The sequence below is a fragment of the Pinus tabuliformis genome, chromosome 1_1 (assembly GCF_031772625.1).
Source record: "Pinus tabuliformis cultivar Carrire ecotype Pingquan chromosome 1_1, CPIR1, whole genome shotgun sequence".
NCBI classification, from domain to species: Eukaryota; Viridiplantae; Streptophyta; class Pinopsida; order Pinales; family Pinaceae; genus Pinus; species Pinus tabuliformis.
Genome location: NC_142297.1, coordinates 650,568,971 through 650,590,514, shown reverse-complemented (window position 1 = coordinate 650,590,514; position 21,544 = coordinate 650,568,971). Strand labels below are relative to the sequence as shown.

Below are 21,544 nucleotides of genomic sequence, written 5' to 3'. Positions count from 1 at the left end.
AATGACCATAAAAAACCCATTATATTTTCTATGGCAAGACTCAACCGAGTGAAAAATATGACAAGATTGGTTGAAAGGTTTGCAAAGAACAAACGGCTGAGGGAGCTGGTTAACCTCGTTGTGGTTTCTGGTGATATTGACCCATCAAAGTCCAAAGGTCATCATCCCTGCATGAATCAACAAAGAGGCTATCCTTCAATTTGATAACATCGAAAAGGAAAACTTGCAGAACAAAGTTTGTATTAAAATTGAAAAGTGCTGAAGTTCAGCTGGTGTGCACAAATAAAAAGTCAAATCCCTATCATAAGAGACATTTCTATGTTCTAACATCTCATTTGCACGACAAATAATGTCAAAGAACTGAAGGGAAAACATGGAGAAAGAAAATTCAATGTTGAAGGTCAAAATTGTGTTGAAACAGAGCTGCGCGGCGCATAGGAAGAAGGCGCGGCGCACATGGGCTGCGCAACACATGGGGCGCTCTTCCACAGTGTAAAATTAACACTAGCGCAGTGCACTCACCAGGCGTGGTGCATTGGGAGTGCGCGTGGCACACAGAGCCCTAAGGCCAAAATTCATCATCGATTCATCAATAAGTCAATAGGGCCTGTTCAGTGATTTTTTCATGTATGATGTGTTTAGAAGCGAAAACATAGGAGTTTAAATGGTTAAAGGACCGAAAGCCAAAATTAGAATGCAGATATTGTGGCAACTATAGATCAGTAGACGTCTTCTTGACAGACAACAGTATGAATTGGCGAGTTTTTGCACATGTTTATTCCAGGCAGCTCAAGATGGGGTTGATATACTGTCTCTATCAATCATACCTAACAGGCCACCTTCTGGGATTGCGACTTTCTTTAACTCAATACACATGGCTTTGTTGTCCACTGTGAAAGTTGGAATGTTTGTCGTTCAAGTTGTAGGAAACGCTGGGCCTTCTCCAAAGAGTATTTGGTCCTTCAGCCCATGGATATTCATAGCGGGAGCTGCTGCCAATGACCGTAGTTATAATAATTCTATAGTTCTTGGCAACAATCTCACAATCTCAGGAGTTGGACTTGCTCCTGGAATAGATGATGATGATATGTACAGTCTAGTTGCTGCAACTCATGCCCAGAAGAATGGAACTGATGATATGTATGCCAATAAATGCCAAGATCCCAGCGAGCTAGAAAAAAATCTAGTTGAAGGAAACATCTTGATCTGTAGCTACACAATAAGGTTTGTCCTTGGTCTGTCTTATGTGAGACAAGCAGTTATGACTACTAACAATTTGAGTGTAGTGGGCATCATCTTCTACACATACTCTTTTGTGGTTGGGTTTCCATTCAATCTAGTCCCTTTGACGATGCCGAGATTGATCATTTCCTCTTTAGATGATTCTAAGACTTTTCTGAAATACTATAGTGACTCCATAACTAGAGATGAATCTAACAACATTGTTAAGTTTGGAGGAATTGCCAGAGTCCTTGGAGGATTGAAAGCAGCTTACAGTGAGAAAGCACCCAAAGTCGTGTATTATTCTTCAAGGGGACCCAATCCGTAGGACAATCTTTTAGATGTAGCAGATATATTGAAACCAAATATAATAGCTCCGGGTAATCTCATCAGGGCTGCTTGAAACTCTGTTGGCACAGATTCAGCTGAATTTGAAGGCGAGAATTTTGCAATGTTATCAGGAACAAGCATGGCAGCACCTCATATAGCGGGACCGGCAACTCTAGTGAAATAAAAATACCCCAAATTTAACCCAACAGTCATTGCTTCTGTACTATACACCACTGCATCACTCAATGACAATCAAGGGTTACCAATTATGGCACAACATTCCTACAACAATCCAGATGCCGATGCAATTCCAACCACACCTTTTGACATGGTAAGTGGATTTGTGAATCCAACTGCTGCCTTGCATCTCGGACTCATCTTCGATGCAGGTTATGAAAATTATATTGCTTTCCTATGTACAATAAATGGATCTGCACCTCTTATTCTCAATTACACCGGTGTTGTATGTAGTTCAAACATTGGAATTAGTTCTGACCTCAACGTTCCTTCAATCACAGTAGCTAGTTTGATCAATTATCGTACCATTGAGACGAGTTTTCTGAACATAGCAGTAAATGAGAGTTACAAGGCTCTTTGGAGTGCGCCATTTGGTGTGTCTGTTTCTATTGCACCCACATCATTTATAGTTCCACATTTGGAGACCCAAAAGCTTATAGTATTCCTCAATGCCACCAGTAATAGTACTGCACCTAGCTTTGGAAGAATCCTTCTACTTGAAAGTCATGGAATGCCTTGAAACAGTTAGTCTGACTAAATGCGTGGTACCCAAATGGATATTTGGACTTCAGAACCTCATGGACCTGGAGTTACAATACGATGACTCCATGGCCAATGTTTATAAAGGATTGCAGAAAATTTCCTAACTTAGGAAGACTACAACTATCGCACAATGACAGATTTTTTGAATTTCTAGAGGAGTTTGCAGAAGCTACAACATTTCCACGACAGAAAGAATGGAAATAATATATAGCACATAGTGACTATGAAATGCTCTTAGGACACGTTGGGAGATATGCTTGCAAAACTAGACATCTGGATGTTGAGTATAAAAAATTGGTTTTGATTCAAATGGGGAAGGTGTTAAGTGAAAGCCCGAAACGCCACAAAGACATATATCGTGGCAAAGAAATAGATAAAAGAGACCAACTGATGTTCCACACCATCTGATGTGAAGCTTTAATCAAAATTTATTTGGAGAACGAATGGAAATCATGTTTCATCCGATAATCCAGATATCTCCATAAATAGTGCATATGCAAACAAGAACGTTGATATAAAGGCTGAGTGTCAAAGAATATAACAAATTTTGTAATGTTGTTGAGCTCTCTTCGAGTTCTCCTGCTTGGTCTTCAAGAACGACTGTTGATATGACGAAGGCGTTCAAGGGATTGGCAAATAACAAGGCCTCAACTATTGTCACTCAACCTCATGACTTTACAGGTTTATTGGGAAATTTCGGATCACCCTTCCATGCTAACAGTTTTGGACATGATTTGCCAATGGCTGGAGATAGAGTACCTTCAAATTTGAGCTTGAAAGTTAATATGCACCTAGTTTCTTCCTCTTCACTTAAACTGGTGCCGGATGTTGAATAATACTATGTTGTAGAGAATTAGTTCGTGTCAAAATGACAATCAGCCTGGGAAGATTCATTTCATTCCATATATTACATGTTTAGGAAAAAGACATGTGATATCGTTTATTTTTTCACTCAACAGTTTATAGTCATGCTTGTGGGAGATAGTTTAGATGCAAAATTGGAGAATACATGTGCTGCATATCTAACAAGATCAACCCGTGGGCTTCAAGCTTTTCTAAAGAAGCATGATATAGATTTATCTATGCCTCTCTGTAGCATTGAAGTGGAGCACGTTTCAACAGAGGATTTGCAGGAGCTAAACCAAGTACTCTACGAGAAGTTAGAAGATAAATGAAGGGAATAGCTGGTGAGGATACAATAAAGCATCTATTTGAAAGACAACATTTGAACTACAACGAGTGCGTAAATGTGGATTATAAATCTACAAGGAAGGAATCATTATATGATCTACAGCTTGATGTTAAAGGCTATCAAGATGTCTATGCTTCATTTGATAAGTATGTTGAAGTTGAAAAAACTTGATGGTGATAACAAATATCACGTAGAGCAATATGGACTTCAGAAGGCAAGAAACGGTGTTCTTTTCCTTGATTTTCCCCATACCACAACTTCAGTGAATCCTTGAATATGATTTCATGCGAGACACAATGGTTAAGATAAATGATCGAAATGAATATCTACTTCACTTTACTCAGACAAGGACAGTGGCAAATATCTCTCTCCAGATGCTGATAGAAGGGTGCGCGATTTATATACTCTTCATAGTGTTTTGGTTCACAGTGGAGGTGTGCTGGGTGGTCATTATTACGCTTTCATTAGACCAGCTCTCTCAGATCAATGATAAAAGTAATTTCTGCAAAATGGAGACACGTGTTGAGCTTAGAAAATTCTAGCTCGGTGCATTCATTAAAGGGGAAATTTTAGCGGAAAACCATTTATTGAAAATTAGTTTTGGATTCAAGGGGCCATCGTAAGGTGAAGAATCACCGCAGCAGAAAGATAGGAACCAATTGTATATTTTTAAAATTTTAACTGCAGTTGCAATTCTAAGGGTTTGCGCTCCAGATTCTGTCTTTTAATTGGCCATCAACAAACAAATGTAATGCTGCTCCTTTTTAGAGCAGACCTTTCCTATTCTCATGATTTTAGGTGAAATGGCCCCTATTCTCAAATTGATCTATTTTCCCATTCTTGAGGTATTTCTTGTATGAAAATTATGTGTAAAGGGTTTTGAATTCTGAGAAAAAGTGCGGGAAGAAAGAACCCAGCACTATCACTGTACAGTTTTGACAGAGAAATAATTAAATGGTGCAGCTCTGATTTATAAGATTCTTGCGGTATGAGTTTTGGCATGTGTTTATTTTTCCTCTATTTCATATGTATCCTGTGATGTTTTGCAGTTCATTCATGATCGTTTCCAGCTGAATACTTTTAAGTGAGAAAGGTAGAATTCAGTCATTGCTCTGCCTTGAGGAAGTGTTTAGTCTTTATGTGTTTTCTTCTGCCTAGAAAGGATTCATACATTAATGCCCTTTTCAGTTTTCTTAAACAGTCTTTTCACCCCATTTAAATTCAATTTGATTGCTAAAACCTCATGCTTATTTCACCTTATGAAATATCCTATGCCTTTGGTTAAATCTTTGCTCATGCTGTCCTTGTCCCACATAGCCCAGTAGCTTAGTCATTAAGTCAAATATCCCTCATTCAAATTCATTTACTAGCCTAAAATCAGTTACCATTTAAGTCATCTCGGACTTTATTGATCATTTTATCGAGATAGACTCGGAGAGAGCCCTCTCCTACTCTGGTAGGGCTAGCTACCAAACTGAGCATGGTTTGTGGTTACCCTAATTTTTGCCTTCCTTTGGCCTAAGACAGATTTAGGTGCTAACATAGTGGCGACCATACTAGGGATAGAAGTTTACTTGTAGATTGTCTTGCCCCAGTTCATATCTCAAGTTCTGATGTGATTGTTGATGGTGGATGACAATCAGACATTGGAAAGGCTGAAAGAATTCACCTGGCAACTCCATTCACTGAAGAATCCAACAATCAGTGCTTCATGGTGACTCCACTATAGAGAGATCAGTAGCTTTGACATTTTCAAGATGAATCAGATTGCAAGAAGATACGCTCCCATGAGCCGAGATGACATCCCAGGTTTTCTAAATAAAATGCCCAAGGTAGATTGGTCAAAGAATTTTCCTGTGCTCAGAAATGCGGAAGGTAATGATGCTACTCTTCATCTAGTGAAATTTCACATTCTTGTGCATAGATTAAAGATCAATTTTCCTGAAGACAGTTTGATGAAGATGTTTATGGTACCCTCGAAGATGAAGCCCGATCTTGGTATGAAATCTTACCACTTGCTTCCATTTATTGTCTAAATGATTTTCATTCAATATTATTTGATAAGTATAAAGAATCTTATCCATCATTAAATTTAGTTCAAGATTGTTGCAAGCATGCATATGGTTTTATTGAGAACCTTGAAAAATACTATGAGGATGATAATTTTACGGACGAAGAAATCATGGAAGCATTGTATCAAAATCCGTTTCAGCATCCTATAGAACTCTTAGAGGAAACTTTGTAGCAGGATCATAATCAGCAGGTTAAAGATTTCCATATGACTGAAAATGATGAAAAAAGAAATACTATTTCAGATCTGGTTGAAATAAATGAGGATACGCAGGAAAATGATGTTCCAATCTCTGAAAATGATGATGATAAACCAAATCGAGAGATAGATTGTGATGAGGAAAAACAGGTTGTTCCGGATCCCATAGAAGAGAAATGCATTGTTCAGGTTGCCTCAAACGAAGAAGGCAGAGTTACAGGCCTAACTGCCCTCATCTCATCAGAACACAGCCTTCCTACCAAGGTAATCCAGTCAATTCATGAATAGTAAGAGGATATCTTCATTCAATTAGGTGAAAATGTTTCTCTGGATGAATTTATGATAGACGATAGAGATGTCATGCTTGAGTTTCAAGAATCATCTGAAGTTGCTTTCCTCATGATTGATGAATGTGATTATTGTAATGAGAATTTGGCTGTCATATCATGCGAAGATGATCAAAAATATATTCAGACTATAGCCGACCATACCATTATGGATTCCATGTCAGATTCTTCTTCATATGTTTCATGTTTTGAAACGTTCTTTGAAGAGGAAATCTGCTCATCTGCTTGTTCATAATTTTTTGAAGACTCGGAATGTGCTCTTATTTATGAAGAAAAATCAGAAGCAAGAGTAAAAGACATCTCATTTTCTCAGCAGGAGGTGGCAATGGAAAACCTTCATTTTTTTCAAGATCCTCTTGCAAGTTCGTTGTAGCCAGCAGTGAAGGTGATTATTGTAGTCTTCAGTGATGAAGAAGATCATGGTAAATTAGCTTTTTGGAGACTCAGTTACAAACATCTACGGTTGACCAGCAGATCTGATCAAGGGAATCAATCAAGAAGGCATATGCTTGATTGGTTACATTGGCATTGTGATATAGTTTGATGGCATATTATCTTGTGAGAAATGCAGGTGGTCATGTACTACCACCAAGCTTTAAGTTTTAAGTTCATTTCTTAGTATTTTGACTTAGTTTGTTAGAGTCAAGTTTTTTCAGTCATGTCAGTTTGCATTGAGTCGGTTTGAGTCAAGTTTTAGTCAATAAATTGAGTCATGTTGGTTTTTTGGAATAATGGACTCCATAGGCCAATGGACGAAGGCACTATCTAGCTCTCCCAGAGATCTGATGTTCATGGCACCTCCGCGGAGTGGAAGCTGCCATCCAAATTGGAGCCAATGTTAGACTCAATCTTATCAGTCCTCTATCAAAATAAAATTCACCAAGGTTCATTTCTCGTCATTTGCATTCATCAACTGCCATTTTGGTAAAAAAGAGTAATTTTAATTCTTGAGTCCAGGGTTTTGTCTCCAGAAGTGTGAAATAACGCTTCCAGGCGAGAGGGGGGTTCAATAAGTTTCTTATTTCAAGAGTTTCATCATCATTAATGCTCAAAGATATTTCTTCTTCAAAACTCAGTTTTGAAGAAGAAATTGTCAAATTTGTTTTACGATACGCTGCATTCACAAAATGAACTCTTGGCAAATCATCCTAATTATCGAATCTACGACACGCTCAGCATTTTGGTGGAGTTTGATGGTTATTATCTTGAAAGTGAACCCTATGTGGCTTGTAGCTGTCCAGAAGTGCCTTATACAAGAATGAAGTTGGACAATCTGAAATCTGAGACCAAGTTCACTGACAACTGAAACATTGTCAAATGCACAGGATGTGTCAAATGAAGTAAGTGCAGAGCTGAAAGGTCAACCTGATATGATTATTGGAAATTACAGTGATGGGAATTTAGTCGCATCTTTGATGGCACATAAACAAGGAATTACTCAGTGCAACATTGCTCATGCTTTGGAGAGGACGAAATAACCAGATTCAGACATATATTGGAGGGATTTTGAGGAAAAATACTACTTCTCTTACCAGTTTACTGCAGATCTAATTGCAATGAATCAAGCAGATTTCATTATCACTAACATATCAAGAGATTGCAGGAAGTAAGGCTACCGTTGGATAGTATGAAAGCCACATTTCTTTCACCCTTCTTCGTCTCTACTGTGTGATTAATGGAATTAATGTTTTTGATCCAAAATTCAACATTGTTTCTCCTGGAGCAGACATGCAGATCTATTTCCCTTACACAGAAAAGCAGTGCCGCCTTACTGCTTTACATGATTCAATTGAGGAACTCTTGTTTAATCCTGAGCAGACAACTGAACATATGTGTGGCTTGAATGACCATAAAAAACCCATTATATTTTCTATGGCAAGACTCGGCCGAGTGAAAAATGTGACAGAATTGGTTGAATGGTTTGCGAAGAACAAACCCCTGAGGGAGTTGGTTAACCTCGCTGTGGTTGCTAGTGATATTGACCCATCAAATTCTAAAGGTCATCATCCCTTCATGAATCAACCAAGAGGCTATCCTTCAATTTCATAAAATCGAAAAGGAAAACTTGCAAAACAGAGTTTGTATTAAAATTGAAAAGTGCCGAAGTTCAGTTGGTGTGCACAAATCGAAAGTTAAATCTGTATCATAAGAGACATTTCTGTGTTCTAACATCTCATTTTCACACCAAATAACGTCAGAGAACTGAAGGGAAAACATGGAGAAAGCATATTCATTGTTGGAGGTCAAAATTGTGTTGAAACGGAGCTGCGCGGCGCATAGGAGGAAGGCACAATGCATATGGGCTGCGTGGCGAATGAGGTGCTCTCCCACGGTGTAAAATTAACACTGGCGCGGCACACTCACCAGGCGCGGCACACTGGGAGTGTGCATAGCGCACATAGCCTAAGGCCGAAATTCATCATCGATTCATCAAAAACTCAATTTGTTTCAGCTCAATTCTTCTCCAAATAAGTTGATAGGGCATGTTCAGTGATTTTTTCATGTATGATGTGTTTAGAAGCAAAAACATTGGAGTTTAAATGGTGAAAGGACCAAAAGCCAAAATTAGAATTCAGATATTGTGACAGCTATAGATCAATAGACGTCTTCTTGACAAATAACAGTATGAATTGGTGAGATTTTGCACATGTTTATTCGAGGCAGCTCAAGATGGCGTTGATATACTATCTCTGTCAATCATACCTAACATGCCACCTTCTGGTATTGTGACTTTCTTTAACCCAATTGACATGGCTTTGTTGTATGTTATGAAAGTTGGAATATTTGTTGTTCAAGCTGCAGGAAACACTGGGCCTTCTCCAAAGAGTATTTGGTCCTTTAGCCCATGGATATTCACAGTGGGAGCTGCTGCCGATGGTCGTAGTTATAATAATTCTATAGTTCTTGGAAATAATCTCACAATCTCAGGAGTTGGACTTGCTCCTAGAACAGATGATGATGATATGTACAGTCTAGTTGCTGCAACTCATGCCCAGAAGAATGGAACTGATGATATGTATGCCAATGAATGCCAAGATCCCAGTGAGCTGGAACAACATCTAGTTGAAGGAAACATCTTGATCTGTAGCTACACAATAAGGTTTTTCCTTGGTCTGTCTTCTGTGAGACAAGCAGTTATGACTACTAACAATTTGAGTGCAGTGGGCATCATCCTCAACACAGACCCTTTTGTGGTTGGGTTTCCATTCAATCCAGTCCCTTTGACAATGTCGGGATTGATCATTTCCTCTTTAGATGATTCTAAGACTTTCCTGAAATACTATAGTGACTCCATAACTAGAGATGAATCTAACAAGATTGTTAAGTTTGGAGGAGTTGCCAGAGTCCTTTGAGGATTGAAAGCGGATTACAACGAGAAAGCACCCAAAGTCGTGTATTATTCTTCAAGGGGGCCCAATCCACAGGACAATATTTTAGATGCAGCAGATATACTGAAACCAAATATAATAGCTTCTGGTAATCTCATCTAGGCTACTTGAAACTCTGTTGGCACAGATTCAGCTGAATTTGAAGGCAACAATTTTGCAATGTTATTGGGAACAAGCATGGCAACACCTCATATAGTGGGAGTGGCAGCTCTAGTGAAATAAAAATAACCCAAATTTAACCAAACAACCATTACTTCTATACTATCACCGCTGCATCACTCAATGACAATCAAGGGTTACCAATTATGGCACAACATTCCTATAGCAATCCAGATGCTGATGCAATTTCAGCCACACCTTTTGACATGGGAAGTGGATTTGTGAATCCAACTGCTGCCTTGGATCCTGGACTCATCTTCGATGCAGGTTATGAAAATTATATTGTGTTCCTATGTAACATAAATGGATCTGCACCTCTTGTTCTCAATTACACCGGTGTTGTATATAGTTCAAACGTTGGAATTAGTTCTGACCTCAACGTTCCTTCAATCGCAATAGCTATTTTGATCAATTCTCATACCATTGAGAGGAGTTTTCTGAATATAGCAGTAAATTAGAGTTACAAGGCTCTTTAGAGTGCACCATTTGGTGTTTTTGTTTCTGTTGCACCCACATCATTTACAGTTTCACATTGGGAGACCCAAAAGCTTACAGTATTCCTCAATGCCACCGGTAATATTACTGCACCGAGCTTTGGAAGAATCCTTCTACTTGGAAGTCATGGAACACCTTGAAACGGTTAGTATGACTAAATGTGTGGTACCCAAATGGATATTTGGACTTCAGAACCTCATGGACCCGGAGTTAAAATACGATGGCTCCATGGCCAATGTTTACAAAGTACTGCAAAAAATTTCCTAAGTTGAGAAGACTATGGTTGTCGCACAATGACAGATCTGTTGAATTTCCAGAGGATTTTGGAGAAGCTACAACATTTCCATAGCAGAAAGAATGGAAATAATATAGAGCATATAGCGGCTATGAAAATATCTTAGGACACGTTGGGAGATATGCTTGCAAAACTAGACATCTGGATGCTGAGTATAAAAAATTAGTTTTGATTCAAATGGGGAAGGTGATAAGTCAAAGCCCGAAATGCCACAAACACATGTACCGTGGCAAAGAAATAGATAAAAGAGACCAACCGATGTTCCACACCATCTGATGTGAAGCTTTCATAAAAAATTATTTGGAGAACAAATGGAAATCATGCTTCATCCGGTAATCCAGATATCTCCATAAATAGTGCATATGCAAACAAGAACGTTGAATTAAAGGCTGAGTGTCAAAGAATATAACAACTTTCGTAATGTTGTTGAGCGCTCTTCGAGTTCTCCTGCTTGGTCTTCAAGAATGACTGTTGATATGACCAAGGCTTTTAAGGGATTGGAAAATAATAAGGCCTCAACTATTGTCGCTCAACCTCATGACTCTACAGGTTTATTGGGAAATTTAGGATCATCCTTGAATGCTAACAGTTTTGGACATGGTTTGCCAATGGCTGGAGAGAGAGTACCTTCGGATTTGAGCTTGAAAGTTAATATGTGCCTATTTTCTTCCACTTCACTTAAACTGGTGCCGGATGTTGAATAATACTATGTTGCAGAGAATGAGTTCCTGTCAAAATGAAAATCAGCCTGGGAAGATTCATTTAATTCCATATATTACATGTTTAGGAAAAATACATGTGATATCGTTTATTTTTGCACTCAATAGTTTATAGTCATGTTTGTGGGAGGTAGTTTAAATGCAAAATTGGAGAATACATGTGTTGCATATCTCACAAGATCCACTCGTGGGCTTCGAGATTTTCTAAAGAAGCATGATATAGATTTCTCTACGCCTCTCTGTAGCATGGAAGTGGAGCACGCTACAACATAGGATTTGCAGGAGCTAAACCAAGTACTCTGCGAGAAGTTAGAAGATAAATGAAGGGCATAGCTGGTGAGGATACAATAAAGCATCTATTTGAAAGACATCATTTGAACTACATCGAGTGCGTAAATGTGGATTATAAATCTACAAGGAAGGAGTCATTATATGATCTACAGCTTTATGTTAAAGGTTGCTGAGATGTCTATGATTTATTTGCTAAGTATGTTGAAATTGAAAAATGCTTAATGGTGATAACAAATATTGCGTAGAGAAATATGGAATTCAGAAGGAAAGAAAAGGTGTTCTTTTCCTCGGTTTTCCCCATACCACAAATTCAGTGAAGCATTGAATATGATTTCATGCGAGACATAACGGTCAAGATAAATGACCGAAATGAATTTCTACTTCACTTGACTCAGACAGGGACAATGGAAAATATCTCTCTCCAGATGTTGATAGAAGTGTGCACGATTTACATACTCTTCATAGTGTTTTGGTTCACAGTGGAGGTGTGCTGGGTGGTCATTGTTACGCTTTCATTAGACCAGCTCTCTCAGATCAGTGATAAAAGTAATTTCTGCAAAATGGAGACACGTGTTGAGCTTAGCAAATTGCAGCTGGGTGTGTTCATTAAAGGCGAAATTTTAGTGGAAAACCGTTTATTGAAAATTAGTTTTGGATTCAAAGGTCCGGTGTAATGTGAAGAGTCACCGTAGCAGAAATATAGGAACCAATGGTATATTTTTAACTGCAGTTGCAATTCTAAGGGTCTACGCTCCAGATTCTGTCTTTTAAATGGCCATCAACAAACAAATGTAACGTTGCTTCTTTTTAGAGTAGACCTTTCCTATTCTCATGATTTTAGGTGAAATGGCCCCTATTCTCAAATCGATTTGTTTTCCCATTCCTCAGCTATTTCTTGTATGAAAATTATGTGTCAAGGGTTCTGAGTTCTGAGAAAAAGTTTGGGAAGAAGGAACCCAACACTATCACTGTACAGTTTTGACAGAGAAATAATTAAATGGTGCAGCTCTGATTTAAAAGACTCTTGCGGTATGAGTTTTGGCATGTGTTTTTTTTCCTCTGTTTCATATGTATCCTGTGATGTTTTGCAGTTCATTCATGATCTTTTCCAGCTGAATACTTTTAAGTGAGAAAGGTAGAATTTAGTCATTGCTCTACCTTGAGGAAGTGTTCAGTCTTTATGTGTTTTCTTCTTCCTGGAAAGGAGTTCATACATTAATGCCCTTTCTAGTTTTCTTAAACAATCTTTTCACCCCATTTAAATTCAATTCGATTGCTAGAACCTCATGCTTATCTCACCTTATGAAATATCTGGTGCCTTTGGTTAAATCTTTGCTCATGCTGTCCTTGTCCCATACAGCCCAACAACTTAGTCATTAAGTCAAATATCCCTCATTCAAATTCATTTACTAGCCTAAAATCAGTTACCGTTTAAGTCATCTCAGACTTTATTGATCATTTTATCGAGATAGACTCGGAGAGAGCCCTCTCCTAATCTGGTAGGGCTAGCTACTAGACTGAGAGTGGTTTGTGGTTACCCTAATTTTTTCCTTCCTTCGGCCTAAGGTAGATGTAGGTGCTAACAAGTTGGTGCACTCCAACCCTTTCCCATGCTTGAGGGTCAAAATAGTCAAACACAAGAGTGTCTTACTCCTTTTGGCCAACAAACCTTGTTCTTTCCCACATGTGAGGGTCAAGAAAGGATCAAAGCATTAGTTCCTCCACTAAAGAGCTCATAAATGTGTACAAATAATCTCCCACATTAGAGAGAGAGGAGAGAGAAAGGTTGAATTTCCATGATCTTGGGTCTAGGATAGAGTCTAAAAATCTCTGGCTCTACCAAACCAAGAATCTCAATGGAATATAAACAACACTAAATCACACATGCACAGAATATGGACAACCTCATATTGTACAATAGTCTAGGGCTCCCATACTATGGATAATGATCCTCATACATCCATTAGTACAAGATACAAAAACGGGACTCGGTGTCAGTCCATCAACAACCAATCTTTCCTCAACAAGATACTATAACCATCTCGCTATCGCATGATCTCTCAACTCATCTCGGTCATACCCTGTACCTCTTTGGTCCTTCTGCAATAGAGGAGCTATTGTACAAATTTGGGCATCAACAACTTGTCCTCTCCTAGGAAAACATAAACCACATGATATGCTCCTAGTTGGAGTTCCTTCATGCCTGAGGCAACTCCAACAAATAGCTCCCACAGGCTGAAAAACAACCACCTCAATACTCGTCACAAACTATGACCCAACACATCGTAAAATTAGATAAATAATATACCATTCATCTATTCTTCATAGACTGAATTCTGGTCACTAGTTAGGGCATCCTGGTAGCCCAAAACAACCTACGATCTGAGATCAAAACCTCCACCAAATATTGTGGTCTCCTCAAACCTACAAGCCTCTACCACTCAATGTCTTGATAGGCACCTAGAGCAACTAGATTTGGTTTGTTTAGCCCTCCAAGTAGCCACCATAGGTCTACAGCCTAGTCTCCATAGGTCTATAGCTTAGCCTTTGTTAGAGAATCTAGGGCAAATTAGGGATGTGGTGATTCTCCAAGACTTGATAACAATTTGTGAAGTACTTTTACTTTTTCGTAGTTAACTTATACTTCTTCTTGTTCTTATTACTGCATATGTGTGTGTTTCATCAAACTTCTGCCCAAACAAAATAACAAGAGCACAAAATTTGGCTCTTTGCAAGGGACAAACCCTCTCCAGTCTTGAGAGGGAAATCCTTTGTAAGTTTTCTCTTATTGAAGCTTCTTATTTGAACAATTGCCAAACCCTAGACCCTTGACTTGGATATCCTCCAAGCATGAGTCAAATCCTTCCTCTTTCTGCATTGTCACTTCCGGCACATCTTCTGGCACTTCTTTCAGCACTTTGTCTTCCAGCACTTTATCTTCTAGGTTAGGAAACCCTAGAATATTAGGGCTTCTCTTCTTCTCTATAAAGATATCCTTCTTTTTTGTACTTAGGAGACCTTGTAGACCCAAATGCCCATATGAATTAGGTCTCTTCTGTTGCTGCCCTGAACTGTTGTACTGTTGTCACTGGTTAGGGCAAGTGCATAATGCAACAACCCTTCATAAACCAAGAAAACACCCTCCAAATAACTATTTCTTAGTCAAGGTAAGGTGTTGGTTTTATGTGCTATCATTCTGGGCATATAACAACCTCTCAAGCCTCCACACAACCCTGTTTTGGTGTGTCTAGGCTTGTGGCCTACCATAGGTCTATTCGTCACCCTAACAACCCTCCAAAATAGTCATACCTCACCTATTTTCTTCCCTCAAACAGTCCGCAAAAAGTACCTAAAGCTTCGGCCCTCTAGCAAGGGAACTTGACCCTCCTTCCAGCTCTCAGATTCTTAACTAGGCTGGAATTTTCCCTCTCCTCCTTTGTTGCTTGGTATCCTTGCTACGCTGCCATTTTAGGCTCTTTATACCTCTTTTCTTCGTCCTTATAACCCTTTCATGTATGTGTATTTTAGCTAAGATTGTGTTTTCAAATAAGGAGTAGACATGCTCTATTTATAGAGGTTCTTCCCTTCTCCTCCAAGCTGACATGACTATCCCTAAAGCTGACTTGATAGTTAGCTTTTAAATTCATTTTTCTTCATTATTTGTTGCCTGTAGTCTTTGTTACTACCTAGAGAGGACTTGACTTGCCTTGGAGGTGTTCCCATGACCTTGTATGACATCATACATGGTGTAACATTCCATCAAAGGGTCTCATCATAGTTACGTTTTGACTTTGACTCCCTAGAAGCACTTCAAAATGAGCTTGACCTATTTTCAATGAGCAAGAAACTCGTTGACAAATAATGTCAAAATAAATTCTCTTTTCTTGAATAAGTACAAATATCAAAATTACATATATGAAGACCGAACCTAGTTACATCTTTTCCAATAGTCTCCATAGGTCTGTGATCTCCACAACCTGCTCTAGCATGATAACCCACATCAACAAGCATGGACCAACTTCCCTTAAGTGTGGTTGTCCCTCCTTGAGAGGTCGAGGAAAATTTCTATTTTCGTAGCCTCCAAACAAGCCTCAGTATTTCTTCAAGTATTGCAACTGCCCTAGATCTCCACCAACAGGTATGTGGCAGCCTAGATTTGCGAATGTCCTCCGTCAATCAAACCTTCAAATATGCCCAATCCCTTCTCCTTTCACCTGCATTCACACCTTTCCTTACTCGACCTTGTTGTGGCATGATACAACCCTCCACTCAGTCAAAGAGGCACCCAAACCAGCGCTAAGCCCTCACATTGTTATGTCATCTTCTCCTGTCGAAAAACAAAGGTATCTCCCTCTTCACTGAGTTGTTGTCCCTCCTTCTTAACGCTGCGTAAATGTTTCTCCCTTTAGATGTGTAATAACCTGATATATCATCCTCTATTTATATCCAAAAGAAAGGCTCCTTCCGACTTCACTCTAGGATTGTCCAACTATCAAGGATGCTTTCTAAACTTAAGGTGACCTTAACTCATATGGTGCCAACCCAACATTAGAATTCCAAAATTCATAACTCCTGAATAGAAACTCGGAAATAGATGATTCTCATTGCGTTATAATCGTCTCACCAAGATATATCATCCTCATCCATCACATGTCGAAGAATCATTGCGATTTTTACCCAAACATATATGGTTGCAAAACCCTAGGCTTGGGTTCTAAGCCCATAAGTCTACTTGTGGCACTTTTACCTCAAACATTAGAACACTAGGGCTTGAAGAACCTCCCAAGCTACACAAAAATCAACAAGAAAGTGTGCCCTCTAGAAGCTCAAAGAGATCTCATGTATGAAAAGTGGGACCTCTCTTCCTAACTTCCTCACATATGTGGACCTCTCTTATATGCCAGGTGGTGCACTCCAACCCTTTCCTACACGCGAAGGTCAAAATAGTCAAACACAAAAGTTTCTTACTCCTTTAAGACAACAAACCCTATCCTTCCCCACATGTGAGGGTCAATAAAGGGTCAAAGCATTAGTGCCTCCACTAACTAGCTCATAAATGTGTACACATAGTTTCCCACATTGGAGAGAGACGAGAGAGATAGTGTGCCCTATTTAGAATCTCAAAGAGATCTCATGCATGAAAAGTGAGTCAGACAATCAAAGCTCCCCTTCTAGAAACATCTAGAGGCACATGATGAGAGAGATTGTGGAGCCTAGTAATGTTCACAGGTGTGATTGAGACATACTAGCTCAATAATACATCATACAAGTCCCATGTTTGAAAAATGGGCTCACATGTGCTAGATAAACCAAAATATAATGTTGTAAAGTAACCCTCTAATTTCATTGTACATGATGTTGATGCACACCTGTTGTGATGATATGGTGTCCATATCATCATCGAAGTAAGTTGTCACAAATCCTAATGTATGTACATTCATCCCAATGCATAGTGCTCAGGTTCCAATGTGTGGTGCCCAACCTATAATGAAGGATCATTCCAAAGATCCATTAGGCACATAATATAGGTAACCTCCCTTAACATTCATAACATACGTTAATTTTACAAGTTTACCTAAGTTCACCATGGTGGTACAACTGTACCCTCATTACATGTGTCATTTTTGTAGGACACAAGGCATTTCCTAAGTTACTTTGTTAGAAATAGGTAAAGGTGATATAATTCTATGGAAGGGGAGAGGAAAACCCTTCAAAATGACAATCAAATTCATAATAATGGTATGCTAGGTCTATAACTCATCGAAATAGCCCTTAAAATCTTCAGTTAATTTTATGCAAATCTTTGAGAGGGAGTATTTTTCTTTAATTTTACTGCTTTGATGCCTTATTTATTACCTTATTTTACTTCTTTATATATCATGCCTTATTTTACTGCTTTGAGTCTCAATGTGGCAATAAATACTTTGACAATGAAAAGTACTTACATATTGCTTGCACATATGTAAATATATTGCATGAATGAAATAGGTTTGTTCACAGAATGTTGTGTATGCACATTGAAAGATATAGAGTGTTGCTATCAATGTTGGCATATAAAAATTCGGTGAACAGAACTGTAAGGATAGAATTGGAATTCAATTCTCTGCTAGACTATGATCTTGGCACCATAAGCAAATAACCCCAGCAACTAGTTATTGAACCAAATCTAAATATAGGACAAGAAGTGTGATCTCATCTTGTTCATGAATTGTGGTGACATTACAATTTAGTTCCACATTCATAAATCTAGCCTTCATAAATCTGCTCCTTATTTTCAAGATTTATTAAGCAACAAAATTCCAATTACCAAATCACATGCATGGGCAGTCTCTCTTACGTGGTCTTCCTAATCAACTAATAGAACATATGATGTAGGACATCAAGATAGGATTACATGTTTAAATATTGCTTCCATCTAAGCCATGCAAGGTTTCTCCATACCAATGATGCTATTATGACAATAATCTTGGAGGTCAGAGCCATGTTTAACATTCATCTACTGTTAATACAACTCTATTCATGAAGAAAGTTGTCATTAAGCAAAAAAAAATTCCAGATTATATAGTACCATCATTCTGAAATCCTCTGCTAACTAGCCACATAAAATATTGATTTGAATCACAAGGCGTTTCAACCTTATATTCACTTGAAGGATCAAGAGTTCTTGATTCATAGTCAATCTTGAATAAGGGTGCTTATGTTGCAGACTTACACAATCTTCAGTACCCATGATGTCTAAAGGTGCTGCTACCACTACTTTTGCATGCTGCTCTTTTCTGAGGCAAATGTGCTGCTCCAGAAACCCTACAAATTTTGAAGGAGAGATCCTTGACTAGATTGTAATGGTCATGATGGATTTTGAATGTTGTTCAATATCTTAGATTTTTCTACCTTTTATAGGATGAATGTCCTGTGATGAGAATGAATGTGATACTTTTATTCTTGAAATAGATATGTGACTTGGATGTCACAATTCTGACTTGTACCCATCCTTACACTGTCTCAACTGTTACAATAAAGTCATTCTACTGTCTAATGAAGAAATTGATAATGATGAAGCTGCACACTAACTTCGACTGATGACAATTCCTTCAACTGAGAAAAAACAGAAATCAAGCTAAGTTGATGTACCTCTGATGTCCTGATGATGTATGCTTTCTGCCTTGTCACTATGTAGATTCAAAGTTTGGGAGTTGTTACTACTCACTATTCATGTCCTTAAAGAGCTGAAATTTGAGATGGTCTTACTGGGAACTGAGTCTTGATAAAGATTTTTGTTGAAAAATTCTTGGACTAGAGGAGACTACTCATTCTACATCAGATGTATAGTGAAATCTACATGTATGAAATCAAGTGATTAGCACAAGCTAATGTGCATCTTTGACCCATCCAAGCTAATGTGAGTTGGGATGAGTTGAGGTTGGTAACTTGAGTTCCTTTTCCAATTGAAGCAAGAGAAGGTTATTTTGGTTGCCATTATCAATTACCATATATTCTAGTTTGTTCTTGATTTTATAGTTCGATGTACAAAGAGCTTCCTTGTTGCTGGTAAGGCTATCTTTGGGCATTAGCATCAAGTTTGGATCAATGTGGCTGTGATTGTTGACATCAACCTCTAATTCTCCAACCTCTCAATAATGCTTAGAAAGGAAGTACTTTTCCTTTCGGAGCTCTTTGGCCTAAATGTTTGACATTCCTCATTAGAATGGGCAAGCTTCCTGTGATAGGTGCCATATTTCTTCTTCATGCAGTGGGTAGAGGACATAGAATTGGTTTCTCCTTTGTTCTACCCAATATTGTTGGGTTGAGTAATTAGTAGAAAGAAAATGAGTACGGAATTCCCTTCATCTAAAAGAATTGAATGGTCTTATGTAACTTAGCTTCGATATTGGAACCAATTTGCAATTTTGAATAAAATGCTTGGAGGATGAAATAGAAGAAACTCTAACTTATTTCTAATACTAGGGAAAAGCCCACAAAAGAATTTGGTGTAGAGGTTATATTTTGGGCCCTTTAAGACTCTACCTTGAGTTGGGAGAGATATCCATATTTGGACCTCCATTCCTTTCCTATAAATATCTCGTCTCCTTGGGTCATTCTGGTCAAAGGAAATATTGAGACCTTGAGGCCACTTTTTTTCTTCATTTTTCCATTATCTCCATTTACTGACTCCCTACTTTATAGGTTCCCTTGAATTCTCCCCCCCAAGATAGAGAATAATGAATCAATCAAGGAGGACATCTAATGGTAGTACATTCTAATCACCTAGTATTCTCCCTCACAATGTCTTAGATCTAAGCTAGAATTTTACGCTAAGTATTTTTTGCAACTTAAAAGTTAATTGTTTGTCCAACTACATATGAAGGCACTAATCCCATGGACTCAAGATTCCCATCATCAACTAAGATCATGCTCTCACCATTTACATGTCAAGATATGTATCATGAGATTCTCTAAGAGGGCAAGGTTTGTTGACACTCCTCCTTCTAAGAGGTGGAGTCTAAAGAGCACTTCCTGTTTCAAGTGCTCCATCTAATACAAGATACTATGGAGATTGCACTACTTCTATAGAGACTCTATCAAGTCCCTTGCAACCTTTTTTTTTAAATCCAAACCATAGATGCTTAACCCAATAATTCAAGTTCTAGTTACTAATAGACAATGTGCCCTACAAGGACCTTCAAGGCCTACTTGGTTAAGAACTCCACCTCTCAAACATCAAAGCAATGAAGAGACTGGATACAGGGTTCACTTTTCCTTTTACTAGATCTGAGACTTTATTATTTTCAAGGATGAGATTTATCCTCTTCTTCCAAGCATTGTAATCGAATGATTCTTCTAATATTTTCTCTTCCTTTATTGTGTTAGACATTGTCCTTGAAGATAGTAAGCTTCTTTCCTGATAAGGTATTCTTATATGATCCGTTAATCAACTTTTTGAGGTTCCTTAGATTACTTTCAATAGATCCTTAATCTGTTTTATTCCTCCTTCATCTTAGCTCCATTCTTCAACTTTAATGATGTTGATCCCATGCCTCTAATAGCTTTTATTATCTCTCAATTTCATTGTAAGAGCAACCAAGAACCCTTGGCTTTTAACTTTATTGAATAAGTAGTCGAAGATATTTTTGATATAGCTTCCTGGAGTATTCAATCCCATTCATAGAGGGAGTAATCATTTACTTGAGAATTATGTTGGCTTCTTTAAATTATTTGTTGTATTATCTTTCATCAAGAAATTACAAAATTATGTGTGCATGAAGATCACAAAAACACAAGGTAGAAGATGTAGGCACTCTACCAGGGAAAAACCCCTATTCAGGGGGAAACCCAATCAAAATCTCTTTCTTCAATTGCTTTCCTTAAGACTCTTCAACCTATAAAAAGACCATGTTATGAAACCAACTCAAGAAAAGATAGAAAAGATAGATCAACGCCTTAGAAATCCTCTTTGAGGGGGCAACCTCCTGTACATTACATAAATCAACAATTCTTGGATCATTCAAATGACAAAACCTCCTTTCTATATATAGGAGTCTAAAGAGTCACAATATAATCCAGCCGACCTAACAATAATAATATAAAGCCACAAAAATAATAATAGAGGGATTCTATGGGGCACAGTAGTAACAATATGGGGGAAATAGGGGCACAACAATGTTAATAAGGGGTATAACTACAATAGTATTGGGGTAATCACTAGTATTATAGGGACCCAACATGCCCCTCTCCTTCAAAAAAGTGTTGTCCTCAACGCTTGAGTAGTTCTGGATACTTCTGCATAAAATTCTCATCCTCCCATGTGGAATCTTCAGCGGATAAGTTCTTCCACTTGATAAGATACTCTGAAATTGAACGATTCCGTAGTTATCGAGTTCTTGTTTCTGTGACTGCTTCCGGTTCCAATATAATCTTTCCTTCCTCATCAAGTTCTGGCGATATTGTTTGAACTGGGAGCTTGTCGCCTATAACCTTCTTTAAACATGAAACATGGAAAACTGGGTGCAATCGAGAAGCTGCAGGAAGCTCCAATTTTTATGCCATAGTACCAATCTTT

At 38.2% G+C, this 21,544-nt stretch overlaps 2 pseudogenes; both read left to right on the top strand.

Annotated features, from left to right (window-relative positions):
* Window positions 1-373: 373 nt before the first annotated feature.
* Window positions 374-2,308, top strand: LOC149215072 (subtilisin-like protease SBT2.3 pseudogene; annotated as a pseudogene).
* Window positions 2,309-2,939: 631 nt separating this feature from the next.
* Window positions 2,940-10,322, top strand: LOC149215071 (subtilisin-like protease SBT2.3 pseudogene; annotated as a pseudogene).
* Window positions 10,323-21,544: the final 11,222 nt, after the last annotated feature.